At 42.2% G+C, this 13,460-nt stretch overlaps 1 protein-coding gene across 7 annotated transcripts in view; it reads right to left on the bottom strand.

Annotated features, from left to right (window-relative positions):
- Positions 1-11,510, bottom strand: part of LOC137095496 (dual specificity tyrosine-phosphorylation-regulated kinase 1B-like) — an 84,962-nt gene extending 73,452 nt beyond the window's left edge. For all 7 annotated transcript variants that reach the window (XM_067462232.1, XM_067462234.1, XM_067462231.1 and 4 more), the window contains exon 1: positions 11,288-11,510. The gene's annotated coding sequence lies outside the window, so the exon portion shown is untranslated. The remainder of the gene's footprint in view (positions 1-11,287) is intronic.
- Between the last annotated feature and the right edge of the window lie 1,950 nt (positions 11,511-13,460).

Raw genomic sequence — 13,460 nt, 5'->3', positions numbered from 1 at the left:
AGTTTGTCCTGAAGTTGTTCACTTTATACCTGTTTGTATGTCAAAGAACACTGAGCTAACATATTTAGGGATGGTCTACATGCCCCCCCCCCCCAAGTTCTTTCTCTTTGATTCAGGATAACCAACCATGAAGCAAAAGGGGGAAAATCATCAAATTTGCTGGCTGTTTTTGGAAAAATAGTAATGCCCTATTGTTTAAATATAAATCCCAAAATCAGTATACAAAACTCTGATTATTAATACAGAGTTAATATTGTTACATTTTCATATGTTCTGCATTTAAAATATTGTGAAATTTTAAGCTTGAATTATTTTATTGAGTGATTTATAATAGTGAATCACATAAATTATAGAAGCATCTTAAGTTTAGAAAATTGATAACACAATCCAAGACACATATTCAATATTCTATTTTCAAATATTCTGGACCAGGAATGAAACAATGAAATGTGCTGCCAGGGCCATTTGGTATCCATTTACCTCTACTTTAAAAATCAAGATCTGAAAAGCCATAAATAAGGCCAGGCAGCAGATTACAAATTCACTGAAATTATATTCCTGATCACCTCACACACAGTAGTCCCCAAAGACCAATAAAACAGAACCATCAACCTTTCTACTAACATGTTTCTTCTCCTGAACAAAAGTTAATGCACTCACATTATGTGTATTGTCCTTGGCATGAATTGACAAGTGTTAAGAAAATAACAAAAGGAAACTTTTAATCAGAATAAGAAAATATTAAATAGGAACAGAAAGTATTGGGAATTGAAATAAGTATGAAGCAGAAAAAAATGGACTGGTTTCTATAGGGGTTGTATGACTGTTATAATTTCTAAGACAATTGCAGTGCTTCACCCAAAAAACACTAATTAATGGAAAGTTGTTTAGAAGCATCATATGACATGTGAAAACACCCAACTAATGTAGGCCAACAAATTAATGTAGGCCAGTAATTTCTCCAGCTTCTGACAAGTCAAAAACACATAAAAGCCAATCTTTTCCCCACAATCACCACCTTTCAGAGCAAAAAGAGAGGTTTTCTTGGTAAGAACTGGGTTTGATGATCCAAACTGTTTGAGAAAAGGTTTAGCCAACTATGTCTTAAAGAGGACTACCTGAAAAATCAAGGACACAACTGCACAATATTGTTTGTTGGGTTCATTTATGTTCCTAAACTCCAATATACCACAGTTGCCTATGTGCACTCCTGACTTCCTGTTCATACATGGAGAATCAAAATAAGAGATTATATTCTTTTTACTAGTGATTGCTGCTTTTATGCATGTAGAGAAATGGATTTGCTTCCTAGTCTGCCAAATAAGTTATTTATGCCACAGTATCAACTAGAGTAAGGTCTCAATACACCAAAGGTCTAGATCTTCTCATTTTGGGAGCTAAGCAGGATCAATCCTGATTAGTACTTAGATGGGGGACTGCCAACAAATAACAGGTGCTGTAGGCTATTTCAGAGGAAGGAACTGTTAAAACTAACTTGGCGTATTCCTTGCCAAAGAAAATCCTACTTAAAAGTGTGCATGTGCCCATACGCTTGCATACACTAACTAGAGCAAATAACCATGTTTTTTCATGTATAGTAAAAAAGGGCTCAAAATAACTGAGAACAAATGTACACACAGAGAGAGAATAGGATAAATAGGCAGCTTACAAGTGTGTATTTTGTAAATATCTAGGAAATATAAGATAGCATACCAAGCTATTCACAAGAAGTATCTCTTGAGTTCTCCAGTAATTCTGTCAGAATCCTAAGAGATATAGGAAACTTCCTTTCTGGCAAGATCCAATGCCAGGACATACTGATGTTGTTTACACCTATGAAATAATGTCTGATATGGACAAGTCATTTCGCAGACACAAGATGTCTGTCCCATACATATTTGGAATTAACATGTACAACATTTCAGGTTCTTTGCAGAAGTTTAACAGTGGGCACCGACAATTCCATGTTCCTCTTCCAAGTTGTTTCTACTCTAGGGTACTAATAATTTAATTGGTATTTGATTAAAACATAGGTAGGAGTCATTAGGGGATATTGGTGTTTCGGAGGCTATGCCATGCCACTGTGGTGGCCAGCAACTATGCCATTTTCTCAGAAGAAAAGCCATGTTAACCTTTTGCAGTAGAGAGATGGAATTTTGGGAGAAAAGCGCATCAGATGACAGGATTTCACATTAAAAATTCATTTTGAAGGCCAGAGAACCAATATGACTGTGTAGCATGTGTTTTTGGTTGCTTATTTGAATTACGTTAATTAGTTACACTTACAGGCATTTTTTGCAGTGCACCTGCTCTTAGCTAGTAACATACTGTAATCTGGCCTGCAAAGGTTGACCCTAAATTGGTATAAGGATCATCCCATCTGGTGAGGAAGGAATGAGCTGCCATTTTTTACCCCTTTGTTACATGATTCTATAAAATGGCAGTTCTAGAATATTTGAAAATTCTCATCAATATCTTGTGCATAATCTTAAGAATCACACCTGTATTTTTATGCAGCTGAATCATATTTTGTTGCTCATAGTAAATGTGTGTTTGGTCATGATTGAAAGATCTAACCTTTTCTTTAAGGTCACCTCCAACTTTGAACAGATTTTTAACAGGTGGATGAATGTTAAATTAACAATTTGTAAGCAACTTTAGAAGCTTTTTTGCTGAAAAGCGGGATATAAATATTCCAAATAAATAAATATTGCAGTTTTATGAAATCATCGAATTCTACAATGAAATAATGTTTTGATCCTCATCTACAGAGATCAAGTTTATTTGCAGGTTTCATGGTTTCTGTATGCAGCTACAGGAAATGCTTGTAACATAGTAGCATTTGTATGTTCCCTGTGACAGTTTCTTTCAAGTCTATTAGTTAAAGATATCTTGACTTTTAACAAAGACTCTGGAATGAAAAGGAAGCAAACAACTTGGATAACACACTTCAAAATCCCCAATGAACTATTTTTTAATCTAGGTATTTTTGAAATGATAGCAGCACTCATCCGGTCCATATTGTAGCCTTGATGTCTCTAGGGCTATTACTGCATTCTAAGAAGGAACTAAACTTACTAGCCCCTCTCTTGACTCAAGACTATGAAAAAGTTGAACTACTGCTCTTTTTCAGTGTTTCCAAGACCCTCCACATCTTGGCTCACTTTGAAAAGCACAATTATTTCACCATCTTCTGTTGTCTTTTCTTTCTCCTGATGCACTAGGCTATGAGGAAAAAAGTACTCTTGACTTAGCAGAAAGGTAGACACATGCTGCATTTAAGCTCAATGTGCCATAACTAAGTCACCAGTGACCAAGCAAAAGGAATCCTGACAAGCACAATATCTATTTAATTTCTTAAAAGTGTGCTTTAATTTGCAAAAAGATACCAATATACTCAGGAATGATTTCTAGCAATCCTGACTTTTGCTAAAACAGGTTCTTAGTGATCTAGACCAAAGTTAGTTAAGGAAAATCTAGACCCATCTCAAATTCAATAGAAGTCTTTAGGAATGGGATAGAACTACTACCTAATTATTATTATCAATAATGGCATTTGAAGCTGTAACTATATATACACTTAGAAAAAAATCAAAACATCTGTATGGGTATGGAGAAGAAAACATACTATTAAATATAAGGGACTAATAGGAAACTGTAAGGGTTAAGTAAGGGTCAGGCACAACTGTATATCCATGCACAACTGGATATACAGAAGATTTTCAGTTAATCAGCACCTATAGGGATTGGTAAATTTAGTTTTTGAGTGCTTGAGAGTAACTTTGAAAACAGGCCTAATACAGTACTTCATCTATATATATAAATTTGTTAGGGGCATCCAACGAGGAAACAAAACTCAAAAACCCCCCAACGAAACTTAACCAAAATTCCCATGCCCATAACACAACCCACAAGGTACAAACATATCTACTCAAAATGAAAAACAACACAACAACACACTCACAAAACGGCAAAACAACAAAACTCAAAAATCCCCCAACGAAACTTAACCAAAATCCCTGTGCCCATAACACAACCCACAAGGTACAAACATATCTACTCAAAATGAAAAACAACACAACAACACACTCACAAAACGGCAAAACAACAAAACTCAAAAATCCCCCAACGAAACTTAACTAAAATCCCCATGCCCATAACACAACCCACAAGGTACAAACATATCTACTCAAAATGAAAAACAACACAACAACACACTCACAAAACGGCAAAACAACAAAACTCAAAAATCCCCCAACGAAACTTAACCAAAATCCCCGTGCCCATAACACAACCCACAAGGTACAAACATACCTACTCAAAATGAAAAACAACACAACAACACACTAACAAAATGGCAAAACAACAAAACTCAAAAATCCCCCAACGAAACTTAACTAAAATCCCCGTGCCCATAACACAACCCACAAGGTACAAACATACCTACTTAAAATGAAAAACAACACAGCAACACACTCACAAAACGGCAAAACAACAAAACTCAAAAATCCCCCAACGAAACTTAACCAAAATCCCCGTACCCATAACACAACCAACAAGGTATAAACATATCTACTCAAAATGAAAAACAACACAACAACACACTCACAAAACGGCAAAACAACAACACTCAAAAATCCCCCAACGAAACTTAACTAAAATCCCCGTGCCCATAACACAACCCACAAGGTACAAACATATCTACTCAAAATGAAAAACAACACAACAACACACTCACAAAACGGCAAAACAACAAAACTCAAAAAAAACCCAACGAAACTTAACCAAAATTCCCATGCCCATAACACAACCCACAAGGTACAAACATATCTACTCAAAATGAAAAACAACACAACACACTCACAAAACGGCAAAACAACTGAGCATGCGCATTGGTGCCCAGCCGCAGAAGAGAAAGAAAAAGGGGGAAGGAAAGAGGTAGAGAAGGAAGAAATGAGAGACAGAGGGAGGGAAAGAAAAAGGGGGAAGGAAGGAAGGAGAGAAGGAAAGAAAAAAGAGAATGAAGGAAGGAAAGAGGGAGTGAAGGAAGGGCGAAGATGTAGAGAAAGAGGGAGGGAAGGAAAGAAGGAAAGAGAGAAGGAAGAAAAGAGACCAGAAGAGAAAGAAAAAGGGGGAAGGAAGGAAGGAAGGAGAGAAGGAAAAAAAGGGAAGGAAGGAAGGAAAGAGGGAGTGAAGGAAGGGGGAAGATGTAGAGAAAGAGGGAGGGAAGGAAAGAAGGAAAGAGAGAAGGAAGAAAAGAGACCAGAAGAGAAAGAAAAAGGGGGAAGGAAGGAAGGAAGGACAGAAGGAAAAAAAAGGGAATGAAGGAAGGAAAGGGAGTGAAGGAAGGGGGAAGATGTAGAGAAAGAGGGAGGGAAGGAAAGAGAGAAGGAAGAAAAGAGACCAGAAGAGAAAGAAAAAGGGAAGGAAGGAAAGAGATAGAGAAGGAAGAGGAGAAGGAAAGATGGCAGGGAAGGAAGGAAACAAAGGAAAGAAGGAGAGAAAGAGGGAAGGTTGGCCACGGCAACACGTGGCGGGTAAAGGTTGTTATTTCTATTATTATGATGATGCTATTATTATTCCTCTGAGACCCTTTTAGGCCAACGTTCCCTCTGCGGAAACCATGCCCACTCCAAGCTCCGCTGCGCCGCTTCCTGCACACACACACACCCTGCCGCACACACACACGCAACCCCACTCCTCCCGCCGCTGCACACACACACGCAACCCCAGGCTCCATCACTCCCCCCGCCGCCGCACACACACGCAACCCCACGCTCCATCGCTCCCCTGCCCCAATCTTACCTCCTTTTACTTCAGGCCACCTCCAAACCCCACCCCGCCCCTTCCCGCCCTGTCAAAATCTAGGAAAGACAGGAAGGAAGGAAAGAAGGAAGAAAGAGAAAGGGAGGTAAAGAAAAAGGGGGAAGGGAGGAAAGTTAGAGGAAGAAGAAAAGGAAAGAAAAGGAAAGATGGAAGGAAAGAAAAGAGAGACAGCAGAAGAGAAAGAAAAAGGGGGAAGGAAGGAAAGAGATAGAGAAAGAAGAGGAGAAGGAAAGATGGGAAGGAAGGAAGGAGGGAGGGAAAGAAGGAGAGAAAGAGGGAAGATTGGCCACAGCAACACGTGGCGGGTAAAGGTTGTTATTTCTATTATTATTATTATGCTATTGTTCCTCTGAGACCCTTTTAGGGGGAATGGGAGAGGTGTCAGGTCCCAGAGGCAATGCATTGCATTATTGTTATTGTAATGATGGTGGTGAAATAAAAGGAAATAAAAAGTGAAAGAAGGAAGCAAACAGGGAGGGAAGAAAGGCAAAGGAAGAAAGGGGGAGGGAATGAAGGAAAGAGAGAAGGATGAAACCAAGTAGTGAAAGAAGGAAAGAAAGAAAGAGGTAGAGAAGGAAGAAAGGAGAGAAAGGGGGAGGAAAAGGGGGAAGGAATAGGTAGGTACCTCTCTTTCATAATAGTCCAGATATCTACCTCAACTTTGATAAGTTTTACTATAGGCCACAGCAACGCGTGGCAGGGCACAGCTAGTACTATATAATTCCAATAAACTTTGTATTTATTTGATATTGATATTGAAACACATAGTTAAAAGCTCATCAAGACAAAGGCAAATTTCAAGTATTATGTCTTCAAATCTTTGCTGTTTACTTAAGAGGTCTGTTTAACTGAGATTCTACTGTATAAAGAAAGTAACAGGCCATTCACTTGAAGCACTACAAGCCATATTTGAGCCAACACACAAACATCAATTACTAATGGTTTATGAATAATTTTAAGGGTTCACAGAACCTAATGATAAAAATATACAGTGTACACTTAGTTTTTTTAATTACTATTTTAAAAATAGCAACAGGTATTGATAATATATACAGTCTGCTCTGCAATGGTAAAGGTAACCTCAGTTTACATAAAGTTTACATCTGGCAGGAACCAATTTAGCAAGACATGCATTACTCCTTGGGCATATGCCCCATAAAAGCTGCACTTACAAACAGAATACTTTAAATTGAATTAACTGGATCACAGAGAGCAGGGAAACATTTACAATTACTGTGAATTTAAAAACAGCACAAACTTACACACACAAAAGTAAGACCCACTGCATTATATGGTACTGACTTCCATGGCAAATAAATATAGGAGAGCAACCAAGGAAAGAGTTCCACTGAATGCAATGACATTTATTTTTGTATAAACATAATTAGGGTTTCATTGTTAAGTTTATTCAAAATTCTGCTAAATTCTTGGCACCAATAGCATTCTGGAACAAGGATTCTACAATCTATCTGTGACCAGCATGTAAAAATAAATATAATTTCTACTCTTTGTACTTACAATTCAATTACTGTCAGCAATCTCTTTTCAACTTATTATTGAAATTATTCATTATGTCATTTATAGTTTTATTGTAACACTAGCTGTGCCTGCCACGCGTTGCTGTGGCCTATAGTAAGAATTTTCAAAGTAGAGGTAGATATCTCAACTATTATGAAAGAGAGGTATCTACCTATTCCTTCCCCCTTTTTCTTCCCCTTTCTCTCCTTTCTTCCTTCTCTACCTCTTTATTTCATTCCTTCTTTTGCTCTTCGGTTTCATCCTTCCTTCTCTCCTTCCTTCCTTCCCTCCCCTTCTCTACTTCTTTGTCTCTTTTCTTCCCTCCCTGTTTCCTTCCTTCTTTCCCTTTTTATTTCCTTGTCTCCTTCCTTCCTTCTTTATCTCTTTCCTGCCTTTCCTTTCCTTTTCCTTTCCTATTTTCTCTTTTTCCTTCTTTCAGTACCTCTTTCCTTCCTTCCTTCCTTCCTTCCTGTCTGTTCTCCCCCAATACCATGGTAGAGTCCCTTCTAAATCTATTCTATGAGTCTATTTAATATAGTAATATATAGTAGCAACATTATATAGTAGTATATCTAAAAATAATATATAATATATATATGTATTATATAGAAATATATATAATAGTAATATATGAAGTATTGTTATAGATATATATCTGTGTGTGTGTGTGTGTGTATAACCAATCAGTGATCCAACATCCATCCATATATGTGTGTGTGCATGCGCGCATGCGTGTGTGTCTACACTGCCATATTATCTAGTCCTAAGTAGGTAATCTGGATTTTACATGGCAGTGTGGAAGGGTTGACTTTGGGTGCATCTACACTGTAGATTTAATAAAGGAGAATGAAGCTGGTGAGGGGAGGAGAAAATCTATTTTCTGTCGTTTTGAAAGTGGTTTTTGGCATATATAAGCATGAATCTCCTTTTAGTGGGAGAAGGGCAGGGTATAAATATAGGAAATAAATCTATCTAAATAAAAATGTAATGTTCGTTTGTGGGATTAACAGAACTCAAAAACCACTGGACACCTAACAACCCAATGTAAGTCCTTCACTCAAGAAAAAATGATTTTGTCATTTGGGAGTTGTAGTTGCTGGGATGTATAGTTAACCTATAATCAAAGAACATTCTGAACCCCACTAACGATGGAATAGAACCAAACTGGGCACACAGTTCACCCATGACCAACAGAAAATACTGGGTTTGGTGGGCAGTGTCCTTTGGTTTTAGAGTTGTAGTTCACCTACATCCAAAGATTACTGTGGACTCAAACAATGTTGGATCTGGACCAAACTTGTCACGAATATTCCATATGCCCAAATGTGAACACTGGTGGAGTATGGGGGAAATAGAATCTTGACATTTGGGATTTGTAGTTGCTGGGTTTTGTAGTTCACCTACAATCACAGAGCATTCTGAACCCCATCAACGATAGAATTGGGCCAAACCTATTCAGAGCGGCGCCATCGCTTGCTCTCTGGTGGGAGTGGAGCAGGAGGCGCCTCGTGGCCGCGGAGCACAGAGAGCACAGCAGAAGATCCCTGATGGCGAAGAGGGGGGTGTGCACTCTTGGCGGCGGGGGCGGGTGGGCATGGCCAGGCAATGCTGGCATCCCTGGTGCCTTCCCGGGAGGCTTCTTGCTCCCACACAGGAGGGAAGGAAGGAAGAAGGAAAGGAAGGGAGGGAAGGAGGGAGGGGAAGGGAAGGAAGGAAGGCCGAAGCCGCTCCGGGGGGAGAGAGAAACGCAGCTGACGCTTTGCATGCGGTGAGGGAGGGAGCTGGGTGCTGCTCGCTGTGGCAGTTCTATTTGTATCGCCGTGCATGCGCACGCGCTTGGCTCTCAGTGCTGTAATGGGTGCTCTTCCGTTGTGTGGATTTTTGGGGTTTCTGCTGTTTCTGTGGGGGTTTTTTTGAGTGGAGGACATAAATTGGACTGTTAGGTGTCTTGTGTCCAAATTTGGTGTCAATTCCCCCAGTGTTTTTTGAGTTCTGATGGTAGCACAAACAAACATTACATTTTTATTTATATAGATAACAGAAATAGAAAAAGATCAGATTTCCCCCTGAAAAGAATAGAACCTGTTTCACAGAATGACCATTCAACTACAAGTGGCAAATATTATTTATTTATTTAGTATACTGCCCTTCTCACTCCTGGGTGGGACTCAAGGCGGTTTACAACATATTAATGGCAAGAATTCAATGCCAGCATACATATACTTATTATGAATTAATTTGTCCTCACATAGGTTGGGAAGAAGAGACCAATTATGGAACATATTGGAAAAGGGGTACCTTGTGACATATATTTTAAGTAGTTCTCTACATCAAAAGGAGGATGAATGAATAAGGCCCCAAATGTATTTCGACATCCCCAGAGTATTTCAATTGTCATAATGTGACTGAAATGAAGATAAATATATTGACTTAATGGAAAGGAGGGACTCTAAAAGGGATCGATTTGGCTCCTTATGATGTTTTTAAAGGTTTGCACGACAGAAATATTCATATATAGAACCCTCTAAAATTAATGTGCTGGCTGGGGGCAAATTTATTTATTGCTTTAGTAGACTGGGGGATTTTAGACACAAAAGTTAGCAGAATGGCTACTTATTGCTAACCAGGCCGAATGGAAAAACAATGATCAGAACAGCAAGAAGAAGAAGAAGAAGAAGAAGAAGGAATTTGGGTTGCTGTGAGTTTTCTGGGCTGTAGGGCCATGTTCTAAAAGCATGCTCTCCTGACGTTTCACCCGCATCTATGGCAGGCATCCTCAGTGGTTGAGGGATCCCTCAACCTCTGAGAATGCCTGCCATAGATGCGGGCAAAAAGTCAGGAAGAATGCTTCTGGAACATGGCCCTACAGCCCAGAAAACTCATAGCAAACCAGTGCCCTTCCACACAGCCCTATATCCCAGAATATTAAGGCAGAAAATCTCACATTATCTGAGTGCGTACTCAGGTAACCCAGTTCAAAGCAGATATTGTGGGATTTTCTGCCTTGATATTCCGGGATATAGGGCTGCGTGGAAGGGCCCTGGATTGAGTCCACACTCCAAGAATGTGGGATTTTCTGCCTTGATATTCTGGGATACAGGGCTGTGCAGAAGGGCCCTCAGTGGATTCCAGCCACGAACGCCTTCGAGAACACAATAATGAATGTATTACCTGCCTCTCTACAATTTTGTAAATACAGCTGAAGGGAAAAACCTTTTGCATTATTAGCTGACAGTTGAGACATGACACCCGCCTGCCACAAATGCCCAAGAAAGATGCAGACACGAGAGAGAGAGAAAAGGGGGGGGGGGCGGACAAACCCACCCCTCCTCGCTCCATTCTGTAATATGTTAACGACCACGATTGGATTTGTTAGAGCGCTAAGACTCGAGGATGCATGTAATACCAAGCACGTAGAATAAAAAAGATGGTACAGGATTCTGAAAGCGCGCCTCTAGGGAGACGGGCCTGATGGCACACGATGGGGCTAAACCATCTCCCGACCACCAAAAGGGCGGTTGTAGGAAAAAGGAGGCGATGAGAGAAGGGATGTGAGCTCAGCAAGGCCTACGGAGAAAGCGGGGGAGAGGGGTTTTTTTTGGGGGGGGGGGGGAATCAGGGTGGGGCCGGGAGGGAGGGGTGGGGCCCCGCGCCCGAGGCGAAGCTGGCCTGGGCGGGGCCTGACGGAGGCAGCCCGGCTCTACCCGCCGCGCCCGGAAAAAGGGAGGAAGGGGAGGACTGGGCGGGAGAAGGGAGGAGGCGCGGCGAAAAGGCTTCCCGTCCACCCGCCCCCCCCCTCCCCAAGGCCGCCCGCCTGCCCGCCTTCTCTCTCCCTCTCTTTCCTCCTCTCACTGCTTCCTTCCGTGAGGCATTAAGGGCGGGCGAGCGAGCTGGCGGCCGTTCTGCAAGGCAGGGAGCGGCAGCCGTGCGGGTCTCTTCTTACCTCAGGAGGCAGCTGCGGCCCGCGGCGTGTTTCCAAGCGGCGCCGGGCTGAGGCGGAGGGAGAAGCCTAAGCGCGCTGGGGGCGGGGCGCGGCAGGCGGGCGGAATGCGCCCCCACCCCCAGCGCAAAAGGGCGTTCTCCGGGGCGGCTGCTCCGGCGCCGGGATTTCCCAGTAATGCCACAAAAAAAAATGGCGACCACAACAAAACCGCCTCCGCTGCCCCGCCGCCGAGCGCATGCGCCCTGCCCGCGCGCGGCCACGTGACGGAAGGGGGGGAATGTGCCCTCCGCGCGCTGCTCCTCGGCCCTCCTTGAGCCGGCCTGCGCATGCGCCGGATTTTGCGGCCTGCGCGCGCCACTCCCCAGAGCCCTCTCCCTCCCTCCCTCTCCATTTGCAGAGAAGGAAGAAAAGAAGCAGGCAGGCCTCCGCTCGAGGCTTTTTGTATGTGACTCAAAAGCAGGGGTCCTCAAACTTTTTAAACAGAGGGACAGGTCACAGTCCCTCTAAACTGCTGGAGGGCGGGATTATAATTTGAAAAAAATATATGAATGAATTCATCAGCACACTGCACATATCTTACTTGTGGTGCAAAAAACACGTACAAACAATACAATAATGGGTTGTAGGTTTTTCCGGGCTATATGGCCATGTTCTGGAGGCAATTTTTCTCCTGACATTTCGCCTGCATCTATACAATACAATAATGTCTCACTCTGGTCATTCCACAGATATATAAACCCATTTTCCTTGTTCCAACAGACCTCACTACCTCTGAGGATGCTTGCCATAAATTCAGGTAAAAGGTCAGGAGAGAATGCCTCTAGAACATGGCCATATAGCCCGAAAAAAACTACAACAACCCAGTTTTGAAGTTGTTGTTCACCTACATCGAGACAGCACTGTGGACTCAAAACAATGGTGGATCTCGACCAAACTTGGCATTAATACTCAAATGCCCAAATGTGAACGCTGGCGGAGTTTGGGGAAAATAGACTTGACATTTGAAAGTTGTAGTTGCTGGGATTTACGGTTCACCTACAATCAAAGAGCATTCTGAAATCCAGCAATGATAGATTTGGGCCAAACTTCCCATACAGAACCCACACGACCAACAGAAAATACTGTGTTTTCTGATGGTCTTTGGCAACCCCTTTGATACCCCCCCCCCCTTGTGACCCCCAGGTTGAGAAACACTGTTCTATCCCTCTCCCAATGCATTGAAAAAGCACCTGCTCCTTTCTGCACAGGAAGGTAACTGGGAAGAGGTCACGGCCCCTGCAAAGGCCTCTCCCGCACCTCCCTGGCTAGACTTGCAGGTTTCTCCACAGCCCCTTCAGGAGTGAGAATACCATTGTGAGGAAGTTAATAATAATTTGCATGATTTAAACTGTATTTATGGGTTTGTGTTGGCTGCAGTAACACTGGAGTGGCCTATTTCAAAGGAATCCTCCATCTGCTTTACCATGGAGACCAAGGCAGGCCGGCAGAGAGAGAAGTGGGAGGAGTCTAGAGGGGAGAGTTTTGAAAACAGACAAGTTAGTGAGGCAGTTAAGATTGGAGGGTGAGGAGTTGGTAGAGGAAATTATTAGGAGGTTGTAGCTGAAAGAGAGTGAATTGTGAAGCAAAGTTGCGAGCCTTTGAAAGCCAGATTAAGCTACTGAAAGTTTCTTAGGCTAGAGAGGCTGATAAGGGAAACATAGCCAGTATTCTTTTAGTCTAAGAGCCACCGCAAACTAGCCTCCTACGAGAGCAAACTGTGCCAGCAGGTCCGATGACGTTGAAGACTCCGCCTCTCTCTCTGCCTCTTTCTCCGTGCCAGTGTGGTTTTTCCTTTGCTAGGGCAGCTATGCCAGCGTACTCTTGTTGTTGGCAGAATTCAACAGCGAGAGTACGCTGGCATAGCTGCCCTAGCAAAAGAAAAACCACGCTGGCACGGAGAAAGAGGCGGAGAGAGAGGCAGAGTCTTCAACGTCATTGGACCAGCTGGCACAGTTTGCTGTCGCAGGAGGCTAGTTTGCGGAGGCTCTAAGGAAAGGCTAAAGAATAAGCTTATTGAGTATCTGATCAAGGGAGATACTCAGATACTTTGTTTAGTAATAAGTGCTTCACCTCAGGAAGATACTGTGTAACCTGAAATAGTGGACGTTCATCTAACCAAGTATTATTCTGAGTT

Source organism: Anolis sagrei, chromosome Y, assembly GCF_037176765.1.
Source record: "Anolis sagrei isolate rAnoSag1 chromosome Y, rAnoSag1.mat, whole genome shotgun sequence".
Classification (NCBI taxonomy): Eukaryota; Metazoa; Chordata; class Lepidosauria; order Squamata; family Dactyloidae; genus Anolis; species Anolis sagrei.
This window is presented reverse-complemented; position numbering and strand designations above follow the sequence as displayed.